The sequence below is a fragment of the Strix aluco genome, chromosome 3 (genome assembly GCF_031877795.1).
Source record: "Strix aluco isolate bStrAlu1 chromosome 3, bStrAlu1.hap1, whole genome shotgun sequence".
NCBI classification, from domain to species: Eukaryota; Metazoa; Chordata; class Aves; order Strigiformes; family Strigidae; genus Strix; species Strix aluco.
Window position 1 is genome coordinate 26,858,109 of NC_133933.1, and position 11,105 is coordinate 26,869,213.

Consider the following 11,105-nt stretch of genomic DNA (forward strand, 5'->3'; position numbering starts at 1 on the left):
AACACTTTTTTTCTACATTAGAGATGTCCTCTGAGGATACTCATGGGAGGGTGCTCTGAATCTTTAAGGTTACTCTGCGCTAGGTAACATCTGTGGAAGGGATGAGCTCAAACCTCCTTGGACACCAAAAGGCCCATGGGCTACAGATAGGTGGGTAGGTCACAGACCCTTTGTAAACAATTCTGCTTTTCTTCTGCATGTCCAAAATGACGTGTTCCACTGCACGTCTCCTCTGGGATGGGCTGGGATGTTAACCTCCACATGACAGTTACTGTATCCACCCAAACTACACTGATCTAATGCTTAGCATGGGTAGTTTAAGCCCTATATCACCAACTATGCTTTACATTCTTTTACAAATTTTTCAGATTAAGACCTCATGATGCTAGAAATTTTTGCAAACTCCTGTTCAGCCGATGTACTGAAATCCCTTTCTCTTAATGATATTATTTGTTTTTAGCACTGGTTAGCAGACTATCCACCATGCTTAGGGAAAAAAAAAAATCTCTTACCTTAGGTTAGAGAATTTCTTAGTAACACTCAATTTCTGTCTCTTCACAACCAGTAAATGGACACACTGATTTTAAGGCCAGACGGTAAGACTACCGGTCATCCAATTACTCAATTTGATGCATCTGTGAGAAGTACATCTTGAAAAAAGCACCAGCTAGAACACCAAAACTGTAAAAGAAGCAAATCTTAGGTAACTTCTTACTTAAGAGCAAAGCACTCTAAACTAAACAAACAAAAGTTAGGTATCAAGAACTGCTGTTATTGTAACAATTAAATATGCTGGTAGGTTGAAGCTCCAGGATTCCTTGGAGCCCTAAAGGTTCAGTACAAATAACCTTGGACATTGAAAAGTATGTCTATAGATATGAGTATAGCCAGTACTGTATCTGGGATTTGCCCAAAACACTTGCTGTCTTAGGTCATAATCATTAAGCATGATTATATGGATGAAATACTGCACTCCTCAGCACCTTCACTGACACCTTAGCAAGCCTGTGTATATAAATGTGTTAAAATAAGGAATGGTGGCTCATATTGTAAATGAGGTGCAAGACAATGCTATTGCTAGATAATGATCTCAGACTGGTGGTTTGATTTTAAGATGACTTTTTGGTTTTTAAAGCTCAATTATCATATGATGGTGCCTGAGAAAAAAATTACTACAGGAGAAAAATGTTAGATGTAGAGTGTTCTTCAGTATTTTTCAGGTTTTAAAATCTTTAAAATGCTATCTAATTTCTACACCCTGTATTTTTGTAAATAACTATTTCATTTGTTCTCGCTACCCTGCAGAGTCAGTGACCTGTGACCCATGCCTCTGTAATTCTGTCATTCCATGTTTCTTTCCTAATGATGTGAGTGGCAGCCAAGATAGCAAATTCCTTTTGCTACCTCAGTATCAGGTGGAAAAATCAGAAGTTGGAGAGAGGTCAGAAAAGAGTCACAGAAATTATTACATGGCCAGCGAAACTGTTTGACGAGGAAAGATTATAAAGGCTGAATATGTACGTCTGTGTTAAGTGTCAGCTAAGGACAAACAGTATTGGACTTATTGTTTCTATCATAAGCTGTCCTGCAGAGCAGAGCTATGTGGAAAGAATTTCAGTCTAATTCATTGTTAAAAGCAAAGAGAAATGCTGTGCTGAAAAATTTGGGCCTCTGCTATGATCTGCAGAGTAAGGAGGAAACCATAAACATCCCCACGATGTTTAATGAAGAGACCCAAGCTTTACAGGAGACGTAATTCCTAATGTTTTACACTGTTGGGCTCAAATCCTAGGGTGTCTGCCAATAATAAGCACTAACCATTTGGTCAAGTCTGCTATGTGATGATAAAGACACTTACCATTTGCTTGGCATGATTCATCTCTGAATCACATTGTGTCAGAAGGGACACTGCTAGGAGAAGATTATTAAACTACATAGACAAAACCTCTTCCAGTATGGCAATTACAGTCCTCATTTCCTAGTACACACACCTTACTGAACATGTCTTACTCTTGGTAGCATATTTGTCTTGGAAGTATGTCAAAATCTTCAGATTAAGTCCCGTAATGGATTCCAATAAATGACGGGTCTGAACCTTCTTCCCTCAGACTGAAATAACAAGTCACATCTCTGATAGCATACTTCTCTCCACAAGCATTACCACTAAGCATTTGTCAGCAAATTTGTTGCCAAACCTCATTTCAAATGACTGTCATTGTCTCCCATCACTCTGGCCTGAATGTTTTTCTGTATTGAAATTGTGGTCTGAGGAACGCTGAAGATATAACCACCCTACAAAATTTTTCTAGCCCAGACAAAGCAGCAGTTGCCTCCCAGTTTATCATTGTCAGCAGCGTCTGAAGAGCAGCAGAGGCACAAGCTGCCATTCCGCATGTACTGGTCTGTAGTAAAACCATGGTCAATGAGACAGTGCACAAAGCTTTGATCTGTGGATGGCACAGAGCCAGCATCTGAAAAAAAGCTGTAAAAAGGATGACACAGGGATTTGCAATCCTAACATTTTTTCCTAAGATTTTACATGTGTTAAATTTTTTTTGGCTTAAAGATCAACAATACTGGGATACAGCCCAGTTGAAGTGGTTACTGTATACTACTCATTACAAAAGTAGCAGCAGCAGCAAAGTGGAAGACAAAACATGCCTTTGGTTTCTCTTTGGAGTGGTAGAGCTGCTTTCTGTCCTGGTCTGTTCTAGAGTTACAGTGAATATGTAGATCCCAGCAGTGTGCTAAGCAAAGTGATGAACATCTGCCATATGCCTGTTGTCAGTTTGTCTCTAGGAAGGGAGTTTACATGATGCATTTCAACACAAATGTGCAGACACATGCTCAAATGTGCAGTGGGTTTATGTAAAAGAAAACAAGGTCAGAGAAACATACGTCATGCTTAAACAAGGTAGTAAAGTTTTGTATTATCCTTAGTTCTTCTGAGAGAGCGCTCCACAGACTTGTCTCATTCTGTGCAAAGGTGCTCTTGCCTATGCAGACAGAATTACCCTCACTCTGAAAAGTTCAGTCATGTTCTAGTTACCAGCTGTGATCTTCATCCCAGAGTGTAGCCTCTCAGATATCCTGGGAACAGGCCACTGAAAGCCTTAAAGATAGGAGTCCAGTTTTGGCTTAATTGGGTAGGTGTGGAAGTAGATGCAGAGACCTGCTGTCTCCAGTGGCCTTTGGATCAAGTTATTCATGCTTAAATGTGAATAGAATAGAAATGAAAAAATAATTGTGATAATATATAATCCCTTGTTGTGTGCTAGAAGTTCTTGTTGGCATCCCTGAGAATTGAGCATTGCAGCATCCCTCATACGTTTCTGTGGCATTATCCTCAGCTTCCCAAGTATTGAGCCATTATTATCCCAAGTGAACAACTCAGTGTTTCTGATCTGTCCGGCTGGGTTTTCTTTTCCAGCTTTCCCCTATGGCTGCTACTGCTCTCTTTCTCTTCACTTTGTGGACAAATTGCCTTGACTCACACATATCCCCCGAACAATTGCCCTTTTGGTTCCAATGAAGGCTGAATCCCAAGCCAGTATAATAAAGTTCAAAATCTTTGCCACTTTTGTAGGTCATATTCACAGCCTGATTCCTGCACTAAAAGAGATCAATAACACCAGATAGAAGATGAGCATGATAAAGCTCTCCAGTGCCCCAAGATTTAAACATGTGTATTCTCATTTCCATTTCTTTCGTTTAGTTGATGCCATGTTTTCACCCTGACTCTGCAGGGTATTTGCAGATGAAGAAAGAAGAGCAGTTCATGAGTAAATCACAGAAGACTCTGCTGTCATAAAATAACTACTGCTCTAATCTCATATTCAATAAAAATCATATAAATGGACATTTAATAAATCATAATAAAATACTACCTGGTCCTCTGCAAATGTTTTGCCTCATGAAAGTTCTAGTCCAGCTCCCAGCAAGGTCAAGTGGAAACTTCCTATTTCTTTCCACGGAAATTCATTTGGTCCCTGAGCCTCACAACCACCAGTGAAGTAAATCTTAATTTTTTTAGGAGGGAAACACAGAAGGGTAAAAATAGCATTTTCAAACCTTCATGCCTGTATGTGTGAATATAAATGCATGTTTTTAGATTTAGCGGAATACTTCTGTAACTGTTGGCTATCTAAGCAATGAAAACCATAGAAAAGCCAAGAAGAACTCTTGTGAACATAAAAAAAAAGGATTTAGTTCTGAGGCTTGGAGTCATGGACTGAAAGATGATGCTGAAAAGAAATTGTGAAATCTTGCCAATTGAATGCAGCAGGTTATTCTATGGTGTATGCATGATAATAATAAATCTGTGTTTTCCTAACAAAGTTCTTGAGTTTGCAACTATCCACATTATTTGACACACTTTATTTTGCATTTAGTTTTTTGATTATTATATATTAGCTTTCAACAAATACCATGGTGTCATTTGAAATACAGCTTCCTGGTTTAAGAGATATGTAAGTTTATATGTCATGTTCAAGAGTAATTATTATTTTCTCCCACACCAATATGAGAAAATGAAAGAGAGATAAAAGGGCTTAATGCACCTGGTATCTAAATCTTAAATTCCTCTCTGTTTCTTCTTCACTAATTCCATTCATTCATTCAGGCTCAATAACCATTCTTACTCGTATATTTCATAGGAATAAATTATGGTAGTGATATATTACCTGACATAATCAAGTTCAAAACATGAGCTAGTAACTGGAATTTTAGGAATTCATGTCAGATTTTTTCCATTTTATCAATATCTGAATCACAGGAGTTAGCTGGATTTACAATGAGCAAATGAGAAAAAGAGCTTGTGCCCAAAAACATGGGTTTCTGTCCTGAGTGGATTTTAAATGTTTAAGGACTTGTCAAGGAGGGCAGATAGGACACAAAAACAGTCAATTAATATTTTATCCAAATCCTTAAGGTTTTGGAGGTTTCTTTTTTCATTTAAATTATTGTCAGCCATATTCATCACATCTGATAATTTTAAAGAATTCGCAGTAATGGTTAGAAAAGATAATAAAAACAAACTTGAAAATATGAAAAAGCAGAAAATCTTGGGTAAACTTAGAAAGTTGTCTCCCACTCTCTGTAAATCACAGAAGAAACTGTGGCTTGAGCCTGTCTGTAGTAGAAGATAACCCAGTGCTTAATATCCAAATCGTCATAAAAGCCTCCAGTTGTGACAAAAGTGCCAGAATAGTGACTTAGCTTATATGCACTGAAGGTTGTGTAGGGACAGTTCCTGTAAATTCTGACAACGGGAATGTCTCACGAGTTATAAAGCAACAAACTGCAGAGAAAGATAATTCTCTAAGGTGATTAATTAAAAGATGAGTCATTCATTACTACAGAGTAGTGTCAGGGAAGTTTATATACATTTTTATTTAAAAGGCTTATCCGCTTGTTACCTGAATCTTTTTAAATTATGCCTAATTATTATCTCAGATTGTAAAATCTTCCTGACTCTACTTTGTTAATTATTATAACAGTCTTCACAAAACCAGGTGAAGCCTCCCTGCAGTGATTTCACATCAACAATAAAAGTCATTATAAAATAGAGATGCAGAAGGGTTAGCCAAAAACTGTATTGGAATAATTGAGGAGGATGAGATAATACCCTTGTACAATGGTGTAAGAGCTAAAGAAAGATTTCCTGCTAAACTAGCTTAAAATTTTCATAATGTATTTTATTTAACTGTAAGACAGGGAAATTCTGTTTTTTAGCTGGACTCAACCTTTACTTTCAAACTTGTTTGCACAAAGATCAGCAACTGCATCTATTTTTACACTTCATTTAATACCAGATTTTAATACACCTACCTTCAGTAGCACCTGATTGCATAAACTATCCTACTCCAATCAGTAAAAATAAACAAACGAATAAAATCTGACCTCAGAAAGCTTCTAAATCCCTCTTACAGCAAGACTCTTATATACCTAAGAACTCTCAGCACATGAAATTTCTCCGTGAGTACTTGTGAGCTTGAAACATGCTCACTAAGCATGTGCATAATTACCTTGATGGAACTTGAATACGTGAGGTTGTGGGCACATGAGCTGTGACAGGCATGTGCTACTTGCACCTGAGTGCTGATGAAAAGCCATAATTCTCATATCAGCAAATCTTCTGTAAAGTGATTAAGTTTTAATTTTTATCTCCTGACAGCTGAAGCACAATGGGAACTGGTTTACAACTGGTCTCCTATCATACTCTCAGATTTTCAAGTAATGGTATATTTTTAAGAACCTGAACTTTGCTAGTAGTAAGGTCACAAGAACACTTTAAACATAGGAAACTCAACTTTGCATTCAGATGTATTACTGTAAAGTAATTTGTTTCTAAAAATCAATTCTTCCTCCTCCACTCCCTCCTCCTCACAGTGGAGATCATCTACAAATCAGTGAATCCAGCTAATACTCCTTCAGCTGAATAAGAACTTGTCTAACAACCTTAGTTAAAACTCATTTAAACAAGATGAGATCTGTCAAGAGTCTTACCATGCCTGGAACATATTTAGAGGAACCTAAACTCTCTGGGGAGAAGTGTGTTACATAAATGTAGAGATTAAGAAGAAAAGGGGAAGGAGGAGATGGCCCTAGCAAGCAAGAAGCCCATACTGTTAAGATGGGTACTGGAGATACTCATCCTCCAATCTGTCTTCATCAAGTTTTCTTCTCTTTATGTTCTTGCAACAGGCATTCTCCCAAGTAACACTGGGATTATTTTTCAAAGTGTTTTAGAAGACTTTCATCTTTAATAAAAGACAAGTGGATAAATTTCTTGTTCCCCTGAAGTCAGTAGCAGATCTTCCACTATGTTCAAGGAAAATAGAATTTCATGCCATGGTTTTTGTTCCCTGTGCAAAACCATAACTACTAATGATTAAGTTCATTTTCTTGCCTGTAAATCTCTAGTGATTTACTTTGATGATGGAATTATTAATAGACAAACATGTTATGATAAAATTACTCTTTCAGCTCTCATCTGAATGCTAGCATTAACTAAACTTGAGTCACTTTTATTTTTTTTTCTTCTCCAGCCCCAACAGAAATGATTATTGCAAATGAGCTCCCTGAATTCACTGAGCAATTTTCCTGTAAATGAGTTACTGACTGGAACAAGGGGTTTGGCTGAACCTGTGTAGCTGTTTGTCATGTTTCAGAGCAAACAGTGCTTGGGTCTACTTTGCTCTTCTCAGGCCCATCTTTATGGGATAGGCTTTGCTACCTTTATCCTCTCTGGAAGCAACCACCCAGCCCAACAGTTCATGTGTCTCTGGGTATGGTGAGGACATTTGACTTCTATCAAACCTTCAACTTCAGGGTCATGTGGTCTTTTGGTCATTTACCTCAGGTTTCATTTGAGCCTCATCACCACATTATTTACAAAGTATCTGAGAAAAGAGTAACATTATAGACCTTCATCTGAATCTATAGAGGAGCTGGATTGCTTGAATTAGTGTTGTTTTCTTTTGTTGCAATGAGTTTTGATATTTGGAACAGATCTAAGGAAACGATTGAAAAAACGCAAAGTCAGAGAAATAAGCTTTACTTTAAATTTTGAGAACAGTTAGTTCCGTAATTGTTCTTGGTTTTGTTTTGAGAGTGAGTTCTGTTGAGTAAATTGGGCTTGTGTGGCTGTTCAGCCTCCTGCCCGAGTGAACCTCCCCATGCTGGCAGGATCTTCATTTGCTCTGCAGGAATGTGGCTGTCAGGGGGTGCCATGGTGGCAGCAGGAAATTGGCTTCCAATATGGGGACAAAAACATTTAGGTAGCCTGGGATTTGTGAAGAGCCAGAGTAGAGGGTTTATGATGATCTTAACCAATAAATAGACTGCTGCATTTTGTGTAAGAGTCATTTTTCAAGTTGCCTGTCTTCATTTCTGGATTTAAATGTCTCATTACTGCCCCTTAAGAAGAAAAAGGCGGGGGGCAGAAATTGGAGAAAAATTAGAAGCCTGGCAGAGGGATATACACTCATTTGGGGGGGGATAGGATGGCTGGTGGGGTTGGATGGGGTTGTTTGGAGACAGTCTTGGCTGTCTCTACCTGATTTTTCAGGTGTGAAGATTTACAGTTCTAGGAAGAGTCAAAGTAGGATGTGTGTGTGCATTGCTACTTAAAACTAGACCCAAGGTTTTTAGTACTGTTAATAGAAATAAAAGAAACATACCCACATCTGTCTGAGAAGATGAATGTGGATCCCACATACATGTGTGAGTTTCTAATGAAGCTCTATGGAAGCTCTTTCTGCCTTTAGAAGAAAATGTTTCTGTTTATCCTTAATAGAAATCCATTGTGTGTAGCTATGTAATGGAATCTCTCATTTTTTATTTGCATCTGTTAGCTTTTTATTGCAAATAGGGCTCTAAATCTTACTTTAGAAATGAGTATTGCACTATATGTCAGTGCATGTGCAAAGGAAGCCATTAATAATGTTCGTTATGAAAACCTGATCATAAGTGTTTTTAGTCCATTAGCCATTCAGCATTATTTATGTCCTCTTTCGGGAAGAATTTGAAGCCAGAATTCAAAAGATGAAGTTTGGAAAAAGAGCCACACATGAGGTCATAAAATGCTGTCACATTCAGGATGTTAGAAAATTCTTTTCTTTCTTCAAGGTTTTCAATAACCCTTAGAAGGAGGAGTGAGTATTCATCATGTACTGCTTTGCCATCATTAAATTACAGTGCTTTTAGGAAACAAAATTGTGGTGAACCAAAGTAATGTGCTAATTTCACAAAATTAGAATGTATCGTACTTCCCTGGGCTGTTTAAATGTGCTGCAAGTATCAGCTCTTACAGTGTCTGAGTCCCTTCCTCTCAAGGCTTACATGATGTAACTTTATTCTTGAGTATTTGTTCTGACTGTCAAAATGGGTAATTCTCTGACCCCTTTAGGATAGAAAACTTTTAAAATAAAAAACTGAAAAACATGCAGTCAACTTCCCATCTTCAGGGACTTACTCCAACTGACCTGCATTTGTTTTGGATATTACTGAAAAAAAAATAAGCCCTAGTTCCAAAATGTCCTTTGGTCCTATTTTGCAAAAGACACCCTCAGGAGTAAAATTTTGCACTAAAAAATCCTCATATTATGAGCTGGGTGAAAGCATAATCATGTTCAAAGAGGAAAATACTTTTTCTCTCTCAAATAGCAACTTGATTTCTCTCCCATTTTTTTTCTTTCTAAAGTACTGTGGAACTTGCATAATTTATAAATATAAAACTGCTTGTAGTTGCTATTTTATCTGAAAATAAAATCACCTCATACAGCTGAGCTTGGGAAACAAAAATGTTTCTTACAACTTCCTTGGAATATAGTTACTGTCAGCTTCTGAGATTTCTTGTCTATGTTTACTGTTTTAATGTATCCCTGAAGCTACAACTTGATCCTGTTGCATTTAGAAGTTGTGAGTTGGGGATCTGAAATGTCAGCAGAGGGGCTGCTCTCAATGCATCACCGCTGCCATAGGTCACGGTGGCTGTGGCAGCCACTTTCAGGAGCTGCTGTTGTTCATATTTCACAAAAGCCTCAGGAAAAGAGGCTATGTGAGAAATAGGGCAGTGTAAAAAAGAAATGGTCTCGGCTAATCTGTCTTCATCTTTGGTTAACATAGTAAGAGGCAAGTTGATTGTGTATAATACAAATTATTTCATGATGTATAGGGAGACTTTTTTCCTATGATTTACATGAAAATGTGATGGCTAGCCTGATGTAATTGGCATTCAGTGTTTTTCGATTGTCTAACGCTGAAAGGCTGAAGTGTTTTTTGCACGAAGAATAGGTAGCTAACTTCTGAATTAATTTCTGTAGGAGACAATATGGATGCAATGTTTTTAAAGCTTAATTTAGATTCAAATTAATGTGAAGACAAGCTCCTTGAGTCACCTAGTCTTTCTCTGTGGAATCATTTCTAATTGAATGTTAAGATCAAAGTTTAAGTTTATAAGAAAGAAAAACAAGTGCAGATAAATAGTTATTATCTGACATCCTTATGAAAATTCATGACCTGCCGCTTTATCAGAGACCTTTTAAGAATTCTAATTGTGAAGTATGCATAACTATTAAATGGCTAGAGCGCTTCAGTCTCTTGATAAGAAGCGAGTTAAATAATTGTCCTGTTTAACTTGTGCTTGTTAACCTTTAAGGTCAACTAGTTTGAACATACGTTTAATGAAATCCTGGAGCCAGAATTTATGATACTGCTGCTGAATGTTAAATTGGACAATTTACATAAGCAGGACATTAACCTTCTGAGCACTAAATAGCATTTTAGCACTTAGCCGCTGGGGACAATAAGGGACATGTTCTATATATTTGTGATTAGCTTGCCTGGAAACTCTCATGATGACCAATTGGCCTACCAAGTTTAGCAGCATAATTAAATGAATGGACTCAGCCTAAGTAAATTATCAGTGCTGTGTACAGTATATCATTATAGTCCTAAGGAAAAAAAAAAGATATGAATAATTTAATATTACATTACTAATTTATCAATGCTAAGTGACTGTGAGGAGGCTCTTTGTAATTCGTTGTTTTAAATTTGATATTTGATTTACTGCTGGTGTGATTAAACTTGAACCTACTTCATTTCTTTATCAGAAATTTATGGTAACAGTAGACTTTTTTTTCTCAGGGTAATGGATGTTTTTTTCCATTTTCTTCTGCTTTGACGATAATAGCAAATACAAAGTATTACATATTGCCAAACTTGTAATTAAGCAATTTGTCATAACAAGGCATGTGTGTCATCTTTTGGCTGGCAGATCTTGTAGCAGATAAGGGCAGCAGACCTGGAACTGTCAGTGCTCTGAGCTGGAGGAGCAGAGTAATAGCAGCAATAGCAGTTTAGGGTACGCTTTTCTCCCTGAGCTGAGAGATGGAGCATGATATCCATGCTCTGCCCACCCAACTATTCTCTCTGGGCAAGTCAAGGCCATATATTGCAAGCAAGCAATGTGGATTTTTCGGGGTAGGTGCTGTACTTGTTAGGACAATCAACATTCATTCTGCGATGGTGCGTCTTGTCTGTCTTGTGTTTGGTCCTGCACAAATCTGAGTAAGGACATGTTTTGAAGGACAAGTTAGGAC